The following is a 22,809-nucleotide window of genomic DNA, read 5'->3' as shown; positions in this document are numbered from 1 at the left end:
GCGACTCCTGCTTTTGCCAAGGCTTGTTTGCTCTTTTGAGTCGCCGACACTGCCGACAGCGAGAGCCTGCGTGGGACAGCTCATGAATCCACTCCTGGACGTCGTCGACCTTCAGGGACCACGTGGCTGCAGAGACAAGCTACATCTCTTCACCTGTTTGCACCCGACATCGCCTGGTACCTACCTGGTGCCACGCCGGTCACTGGCTAGTGACTGTGAACACTGTCCCCTCTGCTTTCAGGTCTTCTACAACTCTGATCCACCCTTGGATCCACCGCATCTCTTCTGGACCGGCCGCCTGCAGCATCTTTGTCATCAGGCTCCATTGAACAGATAGACGAAACCCGACGCACTGCGAGCCCTATGCACCCGCTTCCTGTGGGTGAGGTAAAGCTGGCACTCCGGTGCCCAAGTGTAGAGTAACATCTCTAATGTCTAGGTTTGAAGTCTTGTGTTCGTAGTCCAACCAGAAGATCCTTCTAGCAGTACATTTTGAACTTTTATGCACCCATTGAAAACCTATGGGCGCCCGCGTGTAACTTTCCTCACTGCACACGCGACCCGTGGACCTCCTGGTCACTAACTAAAGTTAGCTCCTTGAAGGCCCAGCGATTCTAGAGGCCCTAGGCCTTCTCCCTTTCCTGTTCGTGGTACTTATACCACTATTTTAGTATATGGTTTGAGCGGCCACCAGGGCCTATCCATATAAAGTGCAACTTCTGTATATTGTGATACTTTCTTGTTTAACGATTTGTGCTCCTGTGCTCATAAAGAGTCTAGGGGATACTTTGAGTAATAAATACATATATATTTTGAATATATATCTGTGTGGTGTCCTTTGATTGGTATAAGGGGGGGTTACATATGGTAAAACAGCTTGCTTAACATGCCAAAACGAGTTTAGCCTGAAAGACTGCTTAACCTACGCTACCACTAGGGCAGCTGGTCCGAAAACCACACCATAAGGGCTGCTTGGCATGGTACAAGGTGGTCACTTTAAGTAGTGAACATCATATACCAGGCCAACTTCTCACATCCATCATTCCATTCATGCACTTATCCATTCATCTTCTCATTAACTGTCATCCATGCATGCACTCACCAGTTCATTCATTCTTCAAACCATCAACTCATTCTCGCATTCAGCCACCCTACCGTCCACATGACTATAGACACATACTTGACAATCAATGACAAAGCAATTACACTAATAGTATGAAACACCAAGCCTTGTTGGTTTTGCCACTGTTAGTTTCAAAATATGTAGACATAAAGAGGTGTTAAGGAATGATTAAAAAAAAAAAAGAGTCGAGGTGCACTAACGCAGGAAATATGAGAAGTGGTAAACAAAACAAAATTATAAATGGGCTTTCAGAATTGCAAATCCCCTGCACAGGAAGCAACAAGAAAACTACTAGAGGATTTAGAAGACAAGCAATTAATCGAAAATGAAGCCTGACAATGACGCCCTTTAAACAAATTACACCACGCGCGAGTGTATTTAAATTATGCTGGAATTATCGACCTGTCAAAGGTGTTTCTCCGAAGACAGTGATTTAGCTCGGCTCCAGGAAGGATGAGGCATTTCTGACACCAGAGTCAATGGACGGAAGAGTCAGAATTTACAAGTGGGCTTAGCGACATTTCTCCTGTCATGTCAGGTCAGGAACGCCCACTTTGCATCTCATTAGAGATGCAAAGCTGGGCGTTAAGATTTCGTACGCTAAAGCAAGGTTTCACGCTTCAGCGTGACCTTGCTAGTTAGGCGATAAAATTATCGCCGCTTTTCGGCCGAAAACGGCCGCAAAAGCGGCGATAATTTTCTATCGCCTCGTTGTTGATATGCCCCATAGTTATTTATTAAATTAAGTAGATATTTATAAAGCCCACAGGCATAAGGAAAGAACAGGTCCGCAAGGAACCAAAGTGCATCTAACGAATGCTCAACGTTTCATGACATCATATAAATAGTATGTGAAGGTTCTATGATGACATATCATGAGATTGAGAATACGATTGCTAAGTGGATAAGGATGCAAATAAAGAATATAAAACTACAATGGAAACAAGAGAAATATTAAATGCTAAAGTACAACAATGAGGAAGCTAGATGAACTGACAGGCAATACTTCACTCACAAAACTGCAGCAATCCAGATGTGAGGAACGGCTGTGAGGGCATGTTGTTGAAGAGCTGTAATTTGTGCTCCAGGTGTAAATAAGAAAACGAGAAATGTTTTATTACACATAAACTGACAAGACTGTCATGCAGTCACCCAAAAATACCTATTGGCGTGACTTTAACGAGTGAAACAAGAACATAAGAAAGCGTTCGCAACGCCGCAGAGCACTGTATTTTTGGGAAAAAATATTCCAACACATTGATACTTTGCCTTCAAACTCAGTTTGCGGCCGTATAATAATGTGCTGAATGTCTATTTGTTGTTTGCTTGTTAGGTGTTTTTAAGTTCAAACAAAAAACTCAGAATTTCTCCTAGTTAATGCAAGATGGCTGCCAACACTTCCTGGTATGAAGTGTTGGCAGCCAATTGGAGTCAAGATCGTGCGGGCGGGTTAGGCTCCGCCCAGATATATATATATATATTTTTCCTTTAATATCTTAACAACTACTGAACGGATTTACACCATTTAAAGAAAGGGATCTTTCTGAACCGAGACCTACGTTTTTGACAAATTTGGTGTAATTCCGTTCAGCAGTTTGGGCTGTAGCTTTGTCTAAAGTTTCCTACGGAAATTAACATGGGGAAAACGTGTTTTGGGACCCCCTTTGTTCTCAACCCCCGCTTGATGAATCACCCCAAAACTTTGAAGACAGGAGCTGACCGGAGTGCCCCATTAGTTTTTAAAATTGCGCGAAGATTCGTCAAACGGCACCAAAGTTATTGGCAAATCAAAAAGCGCTTTTCCTATGGAAACTAGGTTCTAACTATAACTACCTACTGGCGACCGCCAGTAGGTAATATATAATGTGTGTAATGTTGAACCTATAGTGACCCAGTAGAAGGCAACTTGCCGAAACACGTTGGTCCGGATTTGTATAGCAAAGGACCATTCTATTACCTAATGTTTAAGCCTTAAATAAATAATTAATTTTTGTAAAACTGACCTGGAAGTCTGAGTTCCAATTGGTGATTGTTTGACGTGTGCCGCCGTAGGAACGGGTGTCCAGGAGAAAGAACAGCCAACGGTGTTTGGTGCAAGGCAATACATATGCTGCCAGCCCTGCCAAGTGCCACTCATCACGGTTTAGAGTAGCTCATTTTTGTGTTGGTCCCCACATTACCGCACTAACATGTAGACTCACGCTTTTTGAAGCTCCCCTCTGACAGAATTGCTCTGGCACGTCATCTTGCTCTTAGCTGTAGAACCAGAGAGAATTCTCTGTTGTGTTCCCAGGCAGTGTGAGCCACAGGCCATGGTGGGGGAGAGGTAACTGGTTTCCATAGATACCACACTTCTCTGCTTTGTATCTGCTTCCCCTCTTGTGAGGTTCCATCCTGCTCAGGCGCTACTGTGATGTGAGTTGAAGGTGCTACTCATGTTCTCGCCTTCTCCAAAGATTGTGTAGAATCAGCAACACTGGAAGGGGTCAGCTTTAAAAAGTACATGGGCATTGTTTTTAAGCCCTTTCTGTTCATTTGTGAAAATGATATCTGCCTTTCTTGTGCTTGAAACACAAATACCAAAGTGCAGGTAGCTGATAATAACTGAGAAGTGAAATGTACCAGACGTACTTTCATTGCACGTGCAGCAGTATTGTATCCTCCTGCTGTTAATTAAATGGCTTTGATTTGGGGGCTCAGGGCCTATTTTCGTTCTTTATTTGTTACGTGTGTGTCAGAGGCCTCATAAAATTTTCACTGCAAAAAGTTGCAAAAACATTTTAATTGGCTGCTTTAAAACAGGGAGAGGTGGGATGAATGTTGTGTACAGTGGCACTAAATGGAGGCATTTCCATAGTGCCATCATCGGCAACTTCCCCCACCCACAGTCTGAGCTTGCATGAATAAATACATACACAAGACAACTTTTGTTATGAGAAATATTGCTGCAGGTTTATTCCATACAAAAGTATGCAATATGGTGGGTTTTCTTACAGGCGATCCAAGGGCAGGCAGCTGTACCAACCTATGCTGCCCCGCCCGCCTGATGAGCCAGCACTGTAAGACACCCAGTCAGTGCTACACCTTTTGGTGATCCTCCTCTGGATCACGTGACACGTTGGTCTCTTATTACTCACGCCATTTTCAGAGCGTAGCGTAGCAGGCCAAACCCCCGGTTGGTCAGGCCCCCAACCGCCCGAAGGACTAATGGGGCACCACCGCGTTTTCCCGGAACCTGCCCTGAGGCTCCCGGTCTTTGGCTCTGGCACCCCCACTGTGCCGTGCATAGGTACCCTTACTGTACCTGTCTGCTTCCAGATCGCCCTGTAACTCCGCCACAGCTCTGGAGGCGGCCCCGATGCCGCCAGAGCCCCCCCCACCAAAACAGCTCATTTCTGACCTGCAACCTGCTTTCTAGGGCCTCCTGCATGTCCAGTGGAACGTGTCCATGCCCACCTGTGACAAATGCACCCCATGTTTGTCAACCTAACCTTAGGCGTATGCCTCGATGGCAGTGGTGACAATGGACCCCACCTTTTTCAAAGTAGCCTTTAACATTAGCCTTAATCAGCCCGTGTCTGATGAAACCCAGACCTCTCTGGTCTGCGAACTTAAGCCATGAACTGTTCACTCTTATAGGGATGTTCAACGGCCTCCTCTGACTCAGCTCAGTGCCACCGCTGCGGGGGATCATCTCAGCCCACCAGAGCTCAGATTGGCCCATGTAGTTGCTGATTTCACCAAAACTGCTCATTTCTTACCTACAACATCTCATTTCCAGGCCTCCTGCAAATCTAAGGGAAGGGATCCCTCCCTACTGGTGGGAGAAGAACCCCACCTATATCACCATAGCCCTTGACATAAGCCTGGATCAGCTAGTGTCTGATGAAACCAAAGGCCTTATGGCCAGTGAACCTGTGCCAAGAACTATTCACCCTCCTGCAGGAAAGTTCCACTGCCTCACATGCCCCAGCCCCGTGCCAACTCTGTGCGGGATGATTTCAGACATCATGGCTCACACTGCCCCATTTATTTGCTGATCTCTCCCAGCTGCCGCCCTACTTGCACCGTGTGTGCCTGAACACCTGGGTCCCCCATCTATGGGACAGCAGCCCACTTGTTAGGTAACCGCTCGAACCCGCGCCTGCCTACTTTGGCTATTAGGGCGAGGAAGATTATGGTTAACATTTGCACAGTACCATTGCTTTCTAAATCATGATGCACAGGAATGTTCATAACTAGAAGTATGTGACAATGGGCAAGGGGGCCCTCCTGCCCTTGCCATGCATCCCTTATTCCTTATGGGAATTTCGCCAGCTCAGCTCCCTCTGTGGTGAGACCCCCTAGGCATACCAGGTAAGAGAATCTGTCTGATTTAATACAGTGCGCACTGTTTGCGTTATGGTGCCTAACATGAAGGATTGACTAAGTCCTACTTTACCCCCAACCTAGAATATTCCCGAATAGGGGGGGCAGGGGCGTTCACACTGCCCACCCTTGGGCAACCCCAGAGGTGGAAAATTACCTGATGCATTAAATTTTAATTTTTGTGGATCACTAAACTTGCCAAATGTTCTTTTACCTAGTAGCCTTTTGTGCTTGACACCTTGTTTCCCCATTTCTTGGGATGCAGCACACTGTGTTGGCTGACAGTGCCATCACCTAGCGAGGCTACTATAGCTAACCGGGCGGGCATTTGAGCTTAACTACAGGAACATGTCACCTACCCTTGGTTCTGGGGTGCACTCACCCCGCCCCGTTGACCAGATGGTTGCACAAACCCTTTTGATTGCTAAACCCTGGAGAACACCTTAATGGTGTCAAATCTGGTTCGAAACAATATATGTCTTGTGCCTACTATTGGAGCGACCTCACCCTTTTGTGCAATCACAACTTACGCACCCCGCTTGCTTAACTGCTGTCGGATCACAGATGCACAGTACCTACTGTCCATCTCTGACCCTGGATGCTTTGAAACTGTCAAATTGTCGGAAACCAAGGTTCCCAGTTCCCTGTTTAGCTGCAGTACACCATCAGTAGATCCGCTGGGAGATACCACAAACCGCATTGGTCATGCGAACCTTAAGTACACAATTTTCACCTGGGCGTACCTCTAAATGACACAGGCTCCACACAGCTGTAAGGCCAGAGACACACATATATTAAACCTATTTACTGGGTTTTCTCACTTGGCACCCTTCTGGTTGGTGATGTAGAACCTCCTACCCAGCATAAACTGACTTTTAGCGTTGCCACCACACCACCCGTGTCCCTGGAATCACCCTCCATCCCCCTGTGCAATGGTCATATTTCTAAGTGGGCAATCAATTCAACATCCTTCCTTTCCTGCCGGACTGTTGGCTGTTCAGTTTGATCTGTGGTGGCTGCTTCCAGACTTCCCAGGCAGCTTTATTGCTGATAATGTGACCAGTTGACCTTGGGGGGAATCTCACGCTTGCAACTTGTAACTACAGCGAATGTTTAATTGAAATGGTACTGCGTGTCTGAATGAACTATGCACAGGTAATTGGACTCCCACATGCGCAGTTGTTGTGAACAGCAAAGTGGATGGCCAGGATGTGTTGGGGGAACTCCCCCTACCAGTCTCCGCTGTAGTTTTCCCCTAAACAGAGCGGCCCGCTGTAGTTCAGCGGACCGGTGAACTTGTATCCCAAGCCTTACTACGTGTAGTTCACATGGTGAGAATTGGGGATACTTTTAATATCACTGGTGGGCGGGGGAACAGGTGAAGTGCTGGGCCTACTGCCAGCATCTCCCCTGCTCCATCATGGTTTCCTAAGCACCAGTCCCGTACCCTCCTAATCCACCCTAGGATTTAACAGGGTTGACCCCCCCAACCTGGGATGCGATGACCTAGTAGCCCTGGACCTGTATGTGAGTACTATCAGGGACCTAAGCTATAATCTATCTCAAGCAAGGAAAGGCCACCAGCAGCGCACAATTGAATGAATGAATGAATGAATTGAGTTTTATAGAGCGCACATAGCTGCCCTGGGGCGTCCAAGCGCTGAGATTACCGACTGAGGTTAAGGATGCTTTAGGAAAGAATGTCTAACCTAACTACTAATTAATGAACAAAAGCGTTTTCAGCTGTTTGCGGAAAGAACTGAAGTCGGGGTTGGACCTTAGATGTTGGGGAAGAGCATTCCACAGTTTGGCCACATTAAAGGAAAAGGAGCGGCCTCCCGATCTTGATTTCTTTATTTTCGGCACAATGGCCGAATTGGCAAAGGTTGAGCGCAGATGTCTGACGGGCTGATAGGGTGTAATAAGGGGAAAATTAATTGCTGGGCCTGAGGACCAAAAGGCCTGATGTGCAATGCAGAGTGATTTGAAATTAACTCTTTCCCTAAAGGGAAGCCAGTGCAGTCTCCTTAGGCCGGACATTACTGATGATCTGCGGGGAATTTGTAGAAGAGTCCGTGCAGTGCAATTCTGTATCAACTGCAGTTTGCGTAGAGTGAAGTCGGGAGCTCCCAGATATAAAGCATTCCCGAAATCCAACCGTGATTGGATCAGGCCCAGAACCACGGTCTTTCTTGCTTCGAAGGGGAGTAGAGGAAGGACCTTCCTGATGACTCTAAGGATGCCAAAACAAATAGCAGATAATCTTATTGCCTGCTGGTCAAATGACAGGGACCTGTCCAGCCAGACACCAAGGCTCTTAATGGTATCTTTAGGCACAGTGGCAGGTCCCAAACTGGGTGGCCAAAGAGTATCGATGGAAGAAGGTGGGAGACGACCTAAGAGCATGAGCTCAGTCTTGTCTCCGTTGAGTTTGAGACAAGACTTGGTCATCCAGCTCTTAACCATCTCCAGACAGCCTGCAAGATCTGCACACGCTAAGGATCCCCCTTCCTGTGCCAAAGAAACCACCAGCTGAGTATCGTCCGCGTAGGTAATGATCTTAATACCATACGGATGGACGATCTCAGCTAGCGGTCTCATGTAGACGTTAAATAACGTCGGGCTCAACGATGATCCCTGCGGGACTCCACATCCCAGAGGCTTACTGGTGGATGTAAGATTGCCCTCTTATACCTGAAAGGATCTGTCATTCAGGTAGGACCTGAGCCACTCCAAGGCCTTGTCAGATATTCCGGTGTCCAGGAGACGTTGCAAAAGGATATCGTGATTGACGGTATCAAATGCAGCGCTCAGATCGAGGAGGATGACTGCCACCGATCCTCCCCGATCTAAGATCCTCCTGGACTCCTCTGTTACGGCCAATAGTGCAGTCTCGGTCCCATGCTTGGGGCGGAAGCCTGTCTGGGAGGGATCGAGCAAGAGAAAAGTTGTTAATAGACCGTTTAAGTATTTCTCCAAGATTTTAGCTGCCCAAGGCAGCAAGGAGATCGGACGAAAGTTGTTAAGATTCTTGGTGTCCAAATTGGGTTTTTTAACAAGGGCCCTCACCATGGCCTGTTTCCAGGCCACTGGGACTGTGCTGATAGAGATCGAGGTGTTTAATACAGCTAACAGTGTAGGAAGGATGGTCTGAGTGGCAGAGACTAGAATGTGTGGAGGTGCTGGGTCCCTAGGGGAACCTGATTTCACCTGATGCATGAGGGAGGTGAGATGGTCCGCATCCATCTGGGGAAATTCCGCCAACACTGGAAGGCAGTTGGGTGTGTTTTCTTGTAGGGGACATAAAGGTGTCTCCTTCAAAGTAGTCTGCTCTGGGGATGGAAAGGAAGAGTAAATGAGATTTATTTTCTGGAAGAAAAAATTGGCCAAATCTTCACAGCGGACCCGAGGATTTTCGTCAATAAGTGGAGGCGTTGGGAGGTTAATAAGACTTTTTACAATCCTGTAGATCTCCTTAGAGCTGGAGCTGGCCTCTGCGATTTTGTGTGAGTAATATAAAGATTGTGCGCTCTTTATGTCTTTTTTATATACTCTGATAGCCTCTCTATAGATGGTTTAGTCTGCTCCAGCATATCCCAATCGCCATTTGCGTTCCAATCTCTTACAGTGGCACTTTTTCATCCGTAAATCATTCGAATACCAAGGAACTGAAATCCTAGATCTTTTTAAGACAGTTTTCTTCATAGGGAGCGTAGCATTTAAAGAGTTGTTTATCCATTCATTAAACATTTCATTGGCCAGTGATGGAGTCTGACCAACTGAGGGAATTGAGTTTTGTAATTCCTGAGTCCACTGAGCCAGCGGGATTTTAGACCAATTGCGTGTTTCTCGCACTGTAGGTGCGAGGGACGGAGATTTATCAGTTTTCCATAGAAGCGGGATTAATGCATGGTCTGTCCAGGGGAGTGCTATAGGGAGGCATGCTTTCAAGTTGGGACAGTTGCTAAACACCGGATCCAACAAATGACCTTTGGTGTGCGTGGGGGATGAAACCAGCTGGGACAGCTGTAAAGCAGAAAAATCCCCAATTAATTTATTGGCGATAGAATCATCAGGTTCATCGAAACGAATGTTAAAATCTCCCAATAACGTAAAGTTGGAGGGTGAACAGGCTAGGTCAGCAACCAGCGAGGGCAGAGATTCGTGAAACTGTTTGGCTGGGCCCGGAGGGCGATATATAAGTGCACCAGAAAAACTTGTATTAGGAGAGAATTCCAGGGAGAAAGACAGGCTTTCGCAGTCCGAGAAGGGATTAGGGGTGCAGCGACAGGTGAAACAGTCTCTGAAAATGATTGCCAAACCACCCCCTCTTTCCTTCACGCGGTCCTGTCTCACAATTTGGTAACCCTGCCCCAGGGTTTGAACCAACTCCGGGTTGGATTGCGAAGTTAGCCATGTCTCGGTGAGAAAAAGAACATCGGGTTTTCTCTCCTCGAGTAGCAATGATAGTTCTGTACAATGTCTAGGCAGAGACCTACAGTTTAAAAGGGACATTCTAAACAATTGTTGCCTGTGTGTGTGGGGCTTAGTAGTGAGAAGTGTATTGCAATTGCTCCCCGATAAACTGATCTTCACTGGCAGTGAACTGGTGTGACTCTGTCAGAGCTGTAAGGAACCTTCGCCTGCACAGGTCGCCCAACATACAGGTTGGCCCTGACTGACCTTGTGTTCTGGTGCCAGGTTTGGGAAGGCGTTTCCGATGTTCTGTCAACTGTTCGGCCACCAAAGCCTGCTCAAGCTTGCGAGATAATAGAAAATTTGTACACCTTCAGTAAATGTGACACATTGGACTTGTCCCTCAAACTTGAGCCAGGCACCTCTAGGTGAGGTCTGACTCTCCTAAACTTCCGCTAATGTGTACCAGGGGGCAGACCAGTCAGTGGGAACAGGGGAGTGGAACCGTGCATCCATCTACCCGCCCTATCTTGAATCTCAGAATTCCTATTGTTCCTTACTACATTAATGCCCCTTGTGCTCTAAACCAGGTTTTTCCTCAACTTTCTAAAACACAGCGCATTTGTAAGGTGACAACTCCCCACACCCGCCAGGCTAAGGGGTGGGTGATTATATATCAACTTAAGCAACAGGCAATTTTGGTGATAAACTACGGCGCCAATTGAATGGTGCCACTCTGATTTGCAAATGTATGTCTGTTGTGCATCAGACACAGGGTGCCCTGCTTGTTTCGGCTGGGTTAAACTTTGTAGCCTGCCCACCCATCCGTCCTATGGAAATTGTGCAAACTCTTGTTTACTAGACTGCTGAGTGAGCCCACAGCCTATCACAAAATTCCTTTACAATTTTTCCTTCCTGACTAATTGCGAATACGTTCACCCCATGGTATCGTGGCGCTGAATAACACGGTTATTGTTACCCAACTCAATGGTACTTGACCTCTGAAGGATGAAATGCTAAGTATGTAATGCTAAGTGAACCCTTTAGCGAAAGTCGTGCACCCCCCACTTCTGCTAATGTGTACCATGGAGCGGACAATGGTATCCTGGCACTGCATAACATGTTTATTGTTACTCAACTCAATGGTACTTGTTTTATCAACCTCAGAAGGATAAATGCTAAGTGGACCTACCAGGATCTGAACCTGTGACCAAGAGGTCGAACACAAGCCCTTTTCTGTTCTGCCGCTCCACAGGGCTGTGAAATTGTATCCCAGGGCCGACTTCTGGCACCTGAACCCTTCCTTGGACAGGCCCGAGCTAGAAACCCACATCTAAAAGGCCTGCCAACTGGCTGACCACTTCCAACACCAGAGTTTCACGCCGCCACTCCGTAGTCTGGATACTAACAAGGTATGGATGTATCGGAAGACCCATCTCTCGTCGCTTGCCTGCCATCAATTTCACTGCATATCCTAGTCTGTTAAAACCCTGCTCATGAGAAGCACCCCCTTTACCGGCGCCCACCAGCTGCACCATAACTACAGCACCTAGAAGGGCTTGGCCCAACCCACTTAGGAGAGACATTTCGGGTGTATGCTAATGCACAGTGGCCCCACAGCCCTTGCACTGTCGTGCGGCCCCGTTACCTAATGATTCTGGCCCTGCACTTGAAGCTCTTACATCAGAGTTTGGCTAAACACTTAAGCTTAAATATTTGCTCAGCTTAGGTGCTGAAGGCAATGTGTACACTTTCCACCCGGACACAGCGGTGAAGAGTTCCAGAAGGACCTGGCCATGATAAAAGACACCAACAGAGCTGAGGGAGCTCAATGATTGTTTAAGCGTTAAAACTAAGAGTTAAAACTAATCTGCAGGGCTACCCAGCTTGCTCAGGTAATGACTATGGCATTCAGACCAGCCACTGGCTCACCGCGCATCTACTAGGTGTTCCGCTCCATGGAAAGCCTGACCGATCCGCCTTTCATAGCATTAATCTAAGCGCATTGAGAATTACATATTCACGCCTCCGTGAGGCCTCATTTGCTATGTTCCTGCCACTGTGCGAGAGCGGGCAACACTGTGAAAGGGGCTCTTAATTCTGCCAGGTTGGGGGCACAGGCTGCTCCCCTCGCTGATGCAGGGCAGTGATACCCATTCCTGCTGCTCCTACACCACTACCCTGCTCAGAAGATGCTGCACAACGGGTTCCATCTCAGGAACCAAAGGCAATAGGCACTTTGGGGGGGAGCAGAACCCTAGAAGGCGGGGCCCACCTCGGGCATTACTGAGGGGCTCATAGTACTCTCAGGGCAATGCCTTTGAACGTCCCATTAGCCTCCTAAAACTCGAAATCACTGCCTCAAAGCGTAAACCCTGACCCGTGGCGCAGTTCCCGGACGGCGACGCTCACCTTGCTCCCCATGGTCGCCCGGCCGGGCATGTCAAAATGCCCGGGGCACGGATAGCCGGCCAAAATCACGCCACCCACAAACTTGAATAGAAAGAATCACCGAAAGGAGTGCCATATGGTGGCTTAAACACCTATAGCACAATAGAGGGTAAAGAATCTGATTCGTCTGTGCTTTACCTGGAACACAATAAAACCAGCGGACGTGTTACCTTTCCATCATTCTGAAACTTACAATGCAACTTTATTCAGAACCATCTAATTAATATACAGTGATGGTTATTTGGCAATTTACTCCCTGCTGAGCCGCCTACCTGTACACTATGCCACATATGGACCAAGAGCCTACACCGCATTTTCCATACGGAATCCCTATTTGTATAATGCCAGGTTCAATCATCATAAAATATAACTAGCGTGCATGCTGGTAGTTGTGGAGAAATTAAAACGTTTATTTACAACAGAGTGTTACCTGAGTAAGTGCGAAGCTGTACTTAAACAGCATTAATCCGTAGCCAACAGACGAAAGAAAGAACCTGTGCATAAGGTCTTAGTTACTTATAGTTTCAAAAGTCTACAGCAGCATGTGGCCCACGGGTTAAACATAGTGGCATAAAGGAATGCATATATGGGTGAGGGATCACCGCAAATGAGAGTCAAAGACAGCGTGGCATAAGGAATATCGTAAGCAAGTGCGCATGGAACCAAAGGAGGGTGTGGGTGCCAAGCAAAACTGATGTAAAATGTCCCCAGCCGGACAATAGACTTCTTGGATATTTGTACCCAGGCGCTAACGCGTCCGCAATCTCAGACTATATTCCTGCCCAGGATATCGGTCTATAAGCTAGAGGCCACTGCATTGCGACTCTCGCCATTGGAAGATGAGTGTTGTTTTCCCACTACCACTTTAATTCAGATGCCCCCCTAAACTGCCCGTCTGCAGTTCTACCACAATTCCTCCAGGGGTTGGGGAAATTAACCCTTCAAACCACGCTGCTTGGGGGAGTGGGGGGTACACAACCTGAAGTACCGGGTTTTTAGAACCCAGCGGTGCAGGGGAACACACCCTAAGACTTCGTATTCTTCCTGTTTCAGACCCACAGAAACACAGAGTCTAGGTGAATTCAAAGAACGTCTTTATTGGCTGCAGACCAATCACAGATATCCGAGAAGTACAACACGATGTATGTTCTCAGGAGACTGCTCCCGAACCAAAAACCAGTCTTTACTTATATACACAAAATTACGCCTTGGGGGCAACACCGCCCCTGTTTTACAAGTGGTCATTCACATATTTTAGTTTCAAAGGAACAGCAGAGTCATAATGACAATCCCACATTTCAGTTCATTAAGCATGCAGTTATTGTACCCAGCAAGGCTCAGAACCCTCATCAGATAACAGCAGACCCCAATAAAACGGGCGCGTCCTGCTCGTAAAACAAACCATAAAGTAGGAAACAGAGTCAGGTGTGAAAACAGCTTAGTCAGGGATCGTGTGCGAACAGGGGCTTTATGAATGGCTAAGATCATTCCAATGACTATTAGAATCTTCCATCCCCAAGCTGATATCAGTCCCCAGAACCACCCCATCAATGACCAATCTCCTTTATCTACGTGAATGGATTCGGAGATCTTATGCAGTTTGGAAATGGCCTGGTAGACTGTCGGAGCGTTATCCGGTATGAAAATACAACAGCTTGATTGGATGACCTTGCATACCCCACCACGGTCTGCAAGTATGACGTCTAGAACCATACGGTTCTGTAACGTCATGAGGCGATCCGCTTGAAGCTCAGCTGTCAAGTTACCAAGGGCACCAGCCGTCACATTAACAGTGGTTTCAACTACACGAGTCAGTTGTCTCAGGTTCCGACTATTGACCATTGGTCCCCAAAACGGCAGGAAACCCAGGAAAAAGTCTCCCGCTTCCTGACCGGCAGTATCTTCCTTACTAACAACGCCTCTCACAACTCTTGTCCTGTGATAATCAGAGGCGGCAGTAAATGTTGGCGGTAGCAGATTCGCAACATAGCATGTGCCCGAGAAATCAGGGGGCAACCATGTATATGCTCGATCATTGCAGACAAAGTATGTACCCTTGGCAGCCAAAAAACGCAGGGGAAAACTGTGATGGAAAAGTGTATGTCTCAGTACAGTTACTCTTCCCTAGTTGAGCTCTTGGATTCTGACCATTACCTTGTAGGCAGAACCGACCTATGTGGGGTACGACCCAAATCGGAGATGAACTTTTGCGCTGTTTTTCACCCAAGCTGATGCTATATCCAGTCGCTTTCCAACCTACATAGGCTTGCAACTCATCCTTGGGAATAGATGTATATGCATCGATATCCCTTCTCATATCTGCAACTCCTTTCATCAAGGCTTTATTATTCGAGTTAGGTCTAATGGAACGCGGTGGTCGCTGGGAGTAGGTTTCAAGCGCAAAAAGAAACATGGTCTGGAATGCCCATGATGAACCATTATAGCTGAATGGCAGTACTAGATATGGGATGCTCTTATTAATGGTGTGCGGCATCAAACCACACACCCAGCAGTTTGTTGTATTCATAACCAGTTGGTGCTGGTGTAGAAGTTGAATGAACGAATTGTTTACAAATTCAGCACGTCTAGCTTGTTCGTGTTCTGGCAGAGGGTGGAAAGAGTGTTGGGAAACAGTAGGAAGAGGTGTGGGCTGTACAGTGGGCGCAAGTGACACTTGGAAAGACAATAATCCGCAACCTACAGAAAACATCATTATGCTAGAGAGTACAAACAGACATAATACTACAAAACATTTGTTATTCATTATTTTACATATTCTGCTCTTGAAATTAATTTCCTCGGTGGGCTTCTTCATCCTGAAAAACTCCATCCTCTAATCGTGCTGCTCGCGGCGGATGAGTATCTTCTGCTAAGGAGTACACCTGTCAGTTCAGGGAACGCCCTAGACCAACCAGAACCGTTGACCTAATGTCTTCGGCTTGTACCCCAAAGTCTTGGCACCGCGACCCTGCAGCTGAACCTGGATGGTGGTTCGAAAAACAAAAAGTCAAAAAGTTTTTCAGGTGATAGAGCTGCACCTTTGAAGATATGAAAGAAAAGGAATTTTTATTTGTCCATAGTTCTTGGCCTCAAATTATACCTATTTCTGCCAGGCACTGTCTGGTCTTGAAACAAGAGTTCAGGCTTTGTGGTATCCAATCGAATTGATGGCGATATAGCTTCCTGCAGAATGTCGTCACTTTCTCGCTCTGTATTTGTCCCCTTTACACGTGCATCGCTAAAAGGCACAAAACGTGGCACAGTCTCAGCCTTGGAGTCAGCGATCCCCTCCTGGACCCACCGATCATACGGTAGGGGCAAAGGGATCCTCTTACAGTGTATGCCGTGTATCCAATTCTTTTTCCCTTTCACTCGAACTGCTGATCTTGTTGATAGCAGTACTGGGTGGGGGCCGATCGAACGGGGCTCATCATTCTTTGCACGTTGAAAATATTGAACTAGCACCCACGTCCCAGGATTAATAGGGTGTCCTGGAGCTTCAGAGGCCTGGGGCAGAGTATCGTGAACCTGTTGGTGTAAGACACGCAATTTAGCCGTCAATTCATACAGGTAATCAAGCAGTACTGGATATTCGATTTCACTGAACTTTGTCGGCCTTGGCATTCCCCATACATTGGCCGGACGGCCAAACACTATCTCATATGGACTAAGTCCCACTCGCAAATGTACAGTCATTTTTGTTGACAGGAGTGCTAAGGGCAGAGCGTCAGGCCATTTAAGGCCGGAGCTCGCCTGAATTTTGGCCAATTTAAGCTTCAAGGTGCCATTGTAGCACTCTACTAATCCAGCTGATTGGGGGTGATTTGCAGCGTGAAACTTTTGCTTAATGCCTAGTCCCTCACACACATTCTTCATCACTCGGCCTACAAATTCACTCCCGTTATCACTCCATACCATCCTTGGCATTCCCAACCTAGGAAAAAATTCTTTAACTAGGGCTTTAGCTGTGGATAAGGCAGTATTGTCTTTTAGGGGATATGCTTCTATCCATTTTGAAAAGGCACAAACAACAACCAGTACATATTTCAAATTGTTGCATCTTTCCATGTGGATGAAGTCTAGTTGTAGAACTTCAAAAGGATATGATGGAGGCGCAAAATGACCAGGTGGAGTTGGGGTTCCCCTACCAGGATTGTATTTCAGACATACCATGCAATTTTTGACTACATTATCTGCACGTTTAGGGATTCCAGCATTCTGCCATACTGGAGCCAATAACTTACAAATCCCTTTCACACTGATATGTGCCATTCCATGCGCCATCGTAACCACTGGAAGCACATACGCATCAGGTAACAACCAACGCCGGTGTTCTGACAAGTCAATCCAACAACCGTTTTCATCTAATTTACCCTTACTCTCTTTCCACATACTTAATTCTTTCTCTGTGGCTTCAGCTTGAAGGGACTTCACACTCTCTATCGTGTCTTCACACATTCCAACATCACCAACCCATCTTGCAGGGCCTGCAACATACATTCGGGTTGTCACATCTTTTGCTGTTTCTTTCGCGGTCTCGTCAGCAAATGCATTACCACGCCCAACATCATCGGTAACCTTCTTGTGTGCACTGCATTTCACAATCGCAACTTGTAATGGCAAGGTCAGCGACTCAAGGAGATCATTCACTAACTCACCATTCTGAATCTTAGCTCCATGCGAAGTCAGGAACCCACGTTCTTTCCACAAACGCCCAAAACTATGGGCCACACCAAAAGCGTACTGACTGTCAGTATATATGTTCACTTTCATTCCTTTCGACAACACGTATGCTCTTGTAAGAGCAATTAATTCTGCTGCTTGAGCCGAATTATGTGGTATGCGTGCAGTTTCAACAATCGTGTGCAGAGTCGTGACAGCATACGCAGCAGTCGTATCACCATTCGGAAGCTTGAAGCATGAACCATCCACCCATAAGGTACCATCACATTCAACCAGGGGAGTATCTTTAAGATCCACTCTCCCTTTTGTTTCTTCTTCTGTTCTGAACAGACAATCATGTTGTTCAACCTCATCCGTGTCCACTGAAATTGGCAATAATGTGGCTGGATTCAACGTATTGCACCTCTTTATGTGTACATGACTCGCTAGCAGTGTCAACTCGTAACTTGACAATCGAGCATTAGTTAAATGCTGTGTCTTGGTCCTATTTAACAATGTGTCCACTGCATGAGGAACCATTACGATCAATGTGTTATTCATCACTAGTCCAGCAGACTGTCGAATAGACGCAGCTGCTGCCACTGTAGCTCTTAAACAACTTGGCAATGCCCTCGCTACAGGGTCCAAAGTTGATGAAAAATACGCGCATGGGCGCGGTCTGTCTCCAAAAGGCTGTGTCAGTACTGACAATGCACAACCGTCTCTTTCATAAACATACAGGGTAAAAGGCTTACTATAGTCGGGGGTACCCAACACAGGAGCTGAACATAATGCCTCTCGTAATTCCATAAAACTTTTCTGACACTCTTCAGACCATGGGACAGGATTTGGTATATCTTTATATGTTAATGCTAGCAATGGTTTTGCCAATAAAGAAAAACTCGGGATCCAGTGCCTACAATATGAAGTGATGCCCAGGAAAGCACGCACTTCTCTCTTTGTCTTTGGCACGCTTAATTGTGCAATGGCTTGGATTCTTTCTTGGGTCAGCTTCCTTCCCTCCTTCGAGAAGAGATGACCTAAATAGGTCACCTCTTGTCGACAATATTGCAGCTTAGAGAGAGACACTTTGTGATGGAAGGTAGACAAATGACGCAACAATGATGATGTAGCTTGTTTACAAATCTCCTCAGTATCTGCGGCGATTAGTAAATCGTCAACATACTGGATAAGGGTAGCACCTTTAGGTAAAACAAGGGCATCAAGCTGTGCTTTTAAAGCCTGACTGTATATTGATGGGCTTTCACAGTAGCCCTGTGGAGCACGTTTAAAACGGAAGCTTCGACCTCCTAAACAAAAGCCAAAAATATCTCTGCTCTCCTCTGCAATCGGGATACTAAAGAAAGCATTCTTCAAATCAATTACCGAGAACCAAGCAGCGGAAGCTGGGATCATAGTCAACAAGGCGGTTATATCAGGGACCACTGGAAACTGTGGCACAACAACCTTATTGACCTCTCTAAGATCGATCACAAATCTGTAAACAGGTGGCGGCGAAGGGTCAGTTTGTTTCAAAACAGGCAGAACCGGACTATTGCAAACGTTGCCTCTTGTCTCTTCAATGACATCCTTCTCAATTAAATCATAGATAATTGCTAACAACGCTTTTTCACCTTCCTTAGAGATCTTGTACTGGGGAATGCGGGGCAATTTAACATTGGCTTTTAAAGTGACAACATAAGGCGGTATTTCCAAAAGGCCCGCATTGTTAGGGCCAGTGGCCCAAAGGGCATCAGGAAGAGACGTCAATTCAGCTGGCAATTCATTCTTTGACAAATACATGGGAGAAATTACTTCCTTACCCAGCGTAAGTTGTACTCCTGAGGGAGAACAATATAATGCCGCATGTAGTCTCTTCAACAGGTCCAATCCTAACAAGTTTTCATTACATCCTGTCGTTAGGATGAGGGGTGCTTTCAGCTCACAAGGTCCAACAGAAAGGGCCATAGGACTTGAGATCGGGTTCCTAACCGGGGCGCCAGAAAAACCTACGGAAACATTCATTTCGCCAGACAAAGGCGCGCCAGGGAGTTTGGAGCGCATAATAGAACTCTTTGCAGCACCAGTGTCCAGCAGAAAGGGCTCTGTTATACCCGCTGTAGTCACCTTAACATACGGTCCGCTCTGGTCCACTGGCACTGAAACAACTCCTTCTCTCTGTCTACGGCTGTCCTAGTAATCATTCCCTTCCGTATCATCATCTTCTGCATAGTAGTCATTATTATAGTACTGCACTGTCTTGCCGGTCGCATTGGCTTGCTGATCAAAACTATTCATCATATTTTGAGGCGGAAGAGGACGCGCGTTCTGGGGAACATTCCCACGCCCTCTACCTCTTGGGGCTTGCTGGCCACCTCTATCTCTTGTGCCATAAGCATTATTCGTGCGTTGTAACAATCTAAGACAATTATTTTTAAAGTGACCCTCCTCCTTGCAATACGAACATTGATTGGGACCGATAGGGACACGTGGTTGATAATACCCATACATTTGCTGATTATTCTGAAACTGTTGGGGTTGCTGATAGATACCCTGTGTTTGCCTATAATTATTCTGACCTGCACGTGGCGGATAAGCCTGCTGTAAAAGAACCTTCGTTTTCAACTCTTTCGTTTTCTTATCTGTTCTATCCTTCTCATCTTTACACCCTATTTTCATAATACTGTGCAGTAGCCAGTATTTGTGCTGAAGAGGAAACTGCCAAAGAACTCTCCGAATCTTTTAATTTCTTACACAACTCTGGGAGCAAATTATGCACAAATTTATCAACAAACAACCGTTGGCCCCCTTCTGTACTCATGTCCTGACCACTGTGGTCGATAAATGTTTCTTCAAACCTAGTGAAGAAATCGGACACTGTTTCATCTTTCTTTTGTTTGCACGCGGATAATTTATCCCAATTTACACGTATTGCGGGCATTAAAGTTTTCATATAATTCATTATTCTACCAGGGAGTTCTGCATCCACGGGATCAGGCTTGGCACCACCGACCTGTCCATTGTCCGCATTAAGGATATTAGCCCATGTGTCACCTAACTCTGCAGCATGATCTGCATTACGAATCAATCCCCACAAAGGCTGTGGAACAACATTCCCGAACAACATATCTATGTCAGCCAGGTTCATGACACACGATTCTGCAGTCTGTGATAACTCCTTATAATATCCTGCAGGGTTCTTATGGGGGTCAGGCAATGTCTGCTTAAGGGCTAAAACTTCAGATCGTTTCCAGGGAACATGTACCCAAACACGCTGAAAATGTGCCAGAACAGGTGGATTAGCATTCGTATCACCAGGTCTCCAAACTGGAGGAACCTCACGCATCGGATATTGCCGCGCTTTTACTTGTTTCCCTTCAGGGAATTCCTGTCCAAACAACGATTGCTGGCAATCCCCATTCCTGAAAGACAGCAGTGTTGCAACTGCCTTCTCAACATCAGAACCCACAATCGTACCTTTTCCAAATTCAAATCTCACTTGACACAACTCTTGCGGACTGGAGTCTACATCATTATCTTCCAATTCCTCACATAGAATTTCACACATTTTCTCAAAAACGTACCACTGTTGTGGCGCTTCCCACTGATGAAAAACATTAACAACAGATTCTACATCATATCTAGAAGGATAAACAATCCATCTACGTGCCATGCGGTCCAGTTCTTCTTTCTCTCTAGAACCAGGTATTTGACTACGTAACTGCTTACGCTGTGGACCAGGGGTCGTAGTAGACGACCCAAAGAGGGGTGACATAAGACTAGTAACTGCACTAGCTATTCACTGTCGCGCAGAAGGAGAAGTCGAGGCAAGAACCGGGGAAAAAACAGAGGGAAGGAAAACGGGTGCAGATACAGATACAGGGGTAGCAGTAGGTAGGGCACCAAGAGAGGCAGCTGATGTGCTAGGAAAAGTCGTAAGGGGCGCAGAAGTGGTAGGTAGCAAAATCGGCGGCCCTTGGGAAGGCTGTGCTACCAGGACAGGAGCTGTCTGAGGAGGAGCTGGCGGCTGCGGGAAAGCTTTCTGCGCATTAGCAGGAGGCTGCACATTGACGGGCTGTGGAGGCGCTGTAGCATTTTGCGCATAAGGGGGTGGCGAACTTAGCAAATGGGACATTAGGGAATCTTTCTCTTTCTCTTTTGACTCATCTTGTTGAAGGGGTGGCAAAACTGGGTAACATTTATCAATGACTAGTTTGCGTTGCCTATGCAACTGCTCATCCATTCGGTCCTCTTCATTATCCTTAAACTGCAAAGCTGCTTGCATGATCGACATACCTCTCTCTCTTTTATGTTTCTTTGCTAATTTAATTTCTTTTTGTTTGGCTTCCTTTCGCCATAGGCGGAAGGAATCAAACATCGCCGGCCGGGCTTTCTTCCTGAACAATTTAACTTCTAAATTATCTAGGATCTCTGTGTCGAAACTACCATTTTGGGGCCATTTTAAAACACCATCCTTTCTGGTGTATCGGACCCATACTTCATTATACATAATGGGGCCCACGCCATGTTTCACATAAAGCTCATAAGTTGGAGTTCCAATTGGAGGAACCGGACACGAATCCTCCAATCGGGAGTCCCTTTTACAACCAAAACAAAACAAATTTCCAAATATACTAGAACCAGGCATCTTTGCTCACTAGTCTAGTTTCAAACTTCAAAGGATTATCGAATACGATAGTCTTGTGAATACACGAGTCCTCTGGCTTTGGCACTTGCAAGACCCAAATCAAAGCGATCCCGAAGGATACCAAAATCCCGAAGGATACCAAACAAACTGGGAGACGCTCCACTTATACTTAACTGAGGTATCGATGACTTCACCAGAAGACTCTCTCAATTGTTTCGCTCTACCAAATCGTCAAGGGTCCAAAACAGGGCGATTAATCAGGGCAGCAGTCCTTCGTAGCCGTCAGGACGCAGAGAACCTCGCAGAAAAGACTTTCAGACCACGTCGACATGCAGGGGTCGATGAAGTGGCGGCCTTCCTCCAGAATTTCCACACGAAGCTCCTCACGAACCTCTGGCTTGGACCGGTACTGCTGAAATCGCCCCGAGTTGGGCGCCAACTGAAGTACCGGGTTTTTAGAACCCAGCGGTGCAGGGGAACACACCCTAAGACTTCGGATTTTTCCTGTTTCAGACCCACAGAAACACAGAGTCTTCTAGGTGAATTCAAAGAACGCCTTTATTGGCTGCAGACCAATCACAGATATCCGAGAAGTACAACACGATGTATGTTCTCAGGAGACTGCTCCCGAACCAAAAACCAGTCTTTACTTATATACACAAAATTACGCTTTGGGGGCAACACCGCCCCTGTTTTATAAGTGGTCATTCACATATTTTAGTTTCAAAGGAACAGCAGAGTCATAATGACAATCCCACATTTCAGTTCATTAAGCATGCAGTTATTGTACCCAGCAAGGCTCAGAACCCTCATCAGATAACAGCTGACCCCAATAAAACGGGCGCGTCCTGCTCGTAAAACAAGCCATAAAGTAGGAAACAGAGTCAGGTGTGAAAACAGCTTAGTCAGGGATCGTGTGCGAACAGGGGCTTTATGATGGGTCGAGCCCTGATGCTAATCACATTAGGCCGCGAGAAAGGAACCGGCCGGACAGGATTGACCTCGGGCAGCGGAGTCGGCTTGCACAGGTCAGAGAGAAGTCAAAGAAGGTGTACGTGTCTTTTAGGCCTAGAAATGGCCTTAGTGCGCAGCCTATGTGAGGGCAACCACAAAATGGCTACTACTGTAAAATGGAACCCAT

The sequence above is a fragment of the Triturus cristatus genome, chromosome 4_2 (assembly GCF_964204655.1).
Source record: "Triturus cristatus chromosome 4_2, aTriCri1.1, whole genome shotgun sequence".
Lineage (NCBI taxonomy): Eukaryota > Metazoa > Chordata > Amphibia > Caudata > Salamandridae > Triturus > Triturus cristatus.
The sequence above is the reverse complement of the archived record's forward strand: the minus strand, read 5'-3'. Positions refer to the sequence as shown.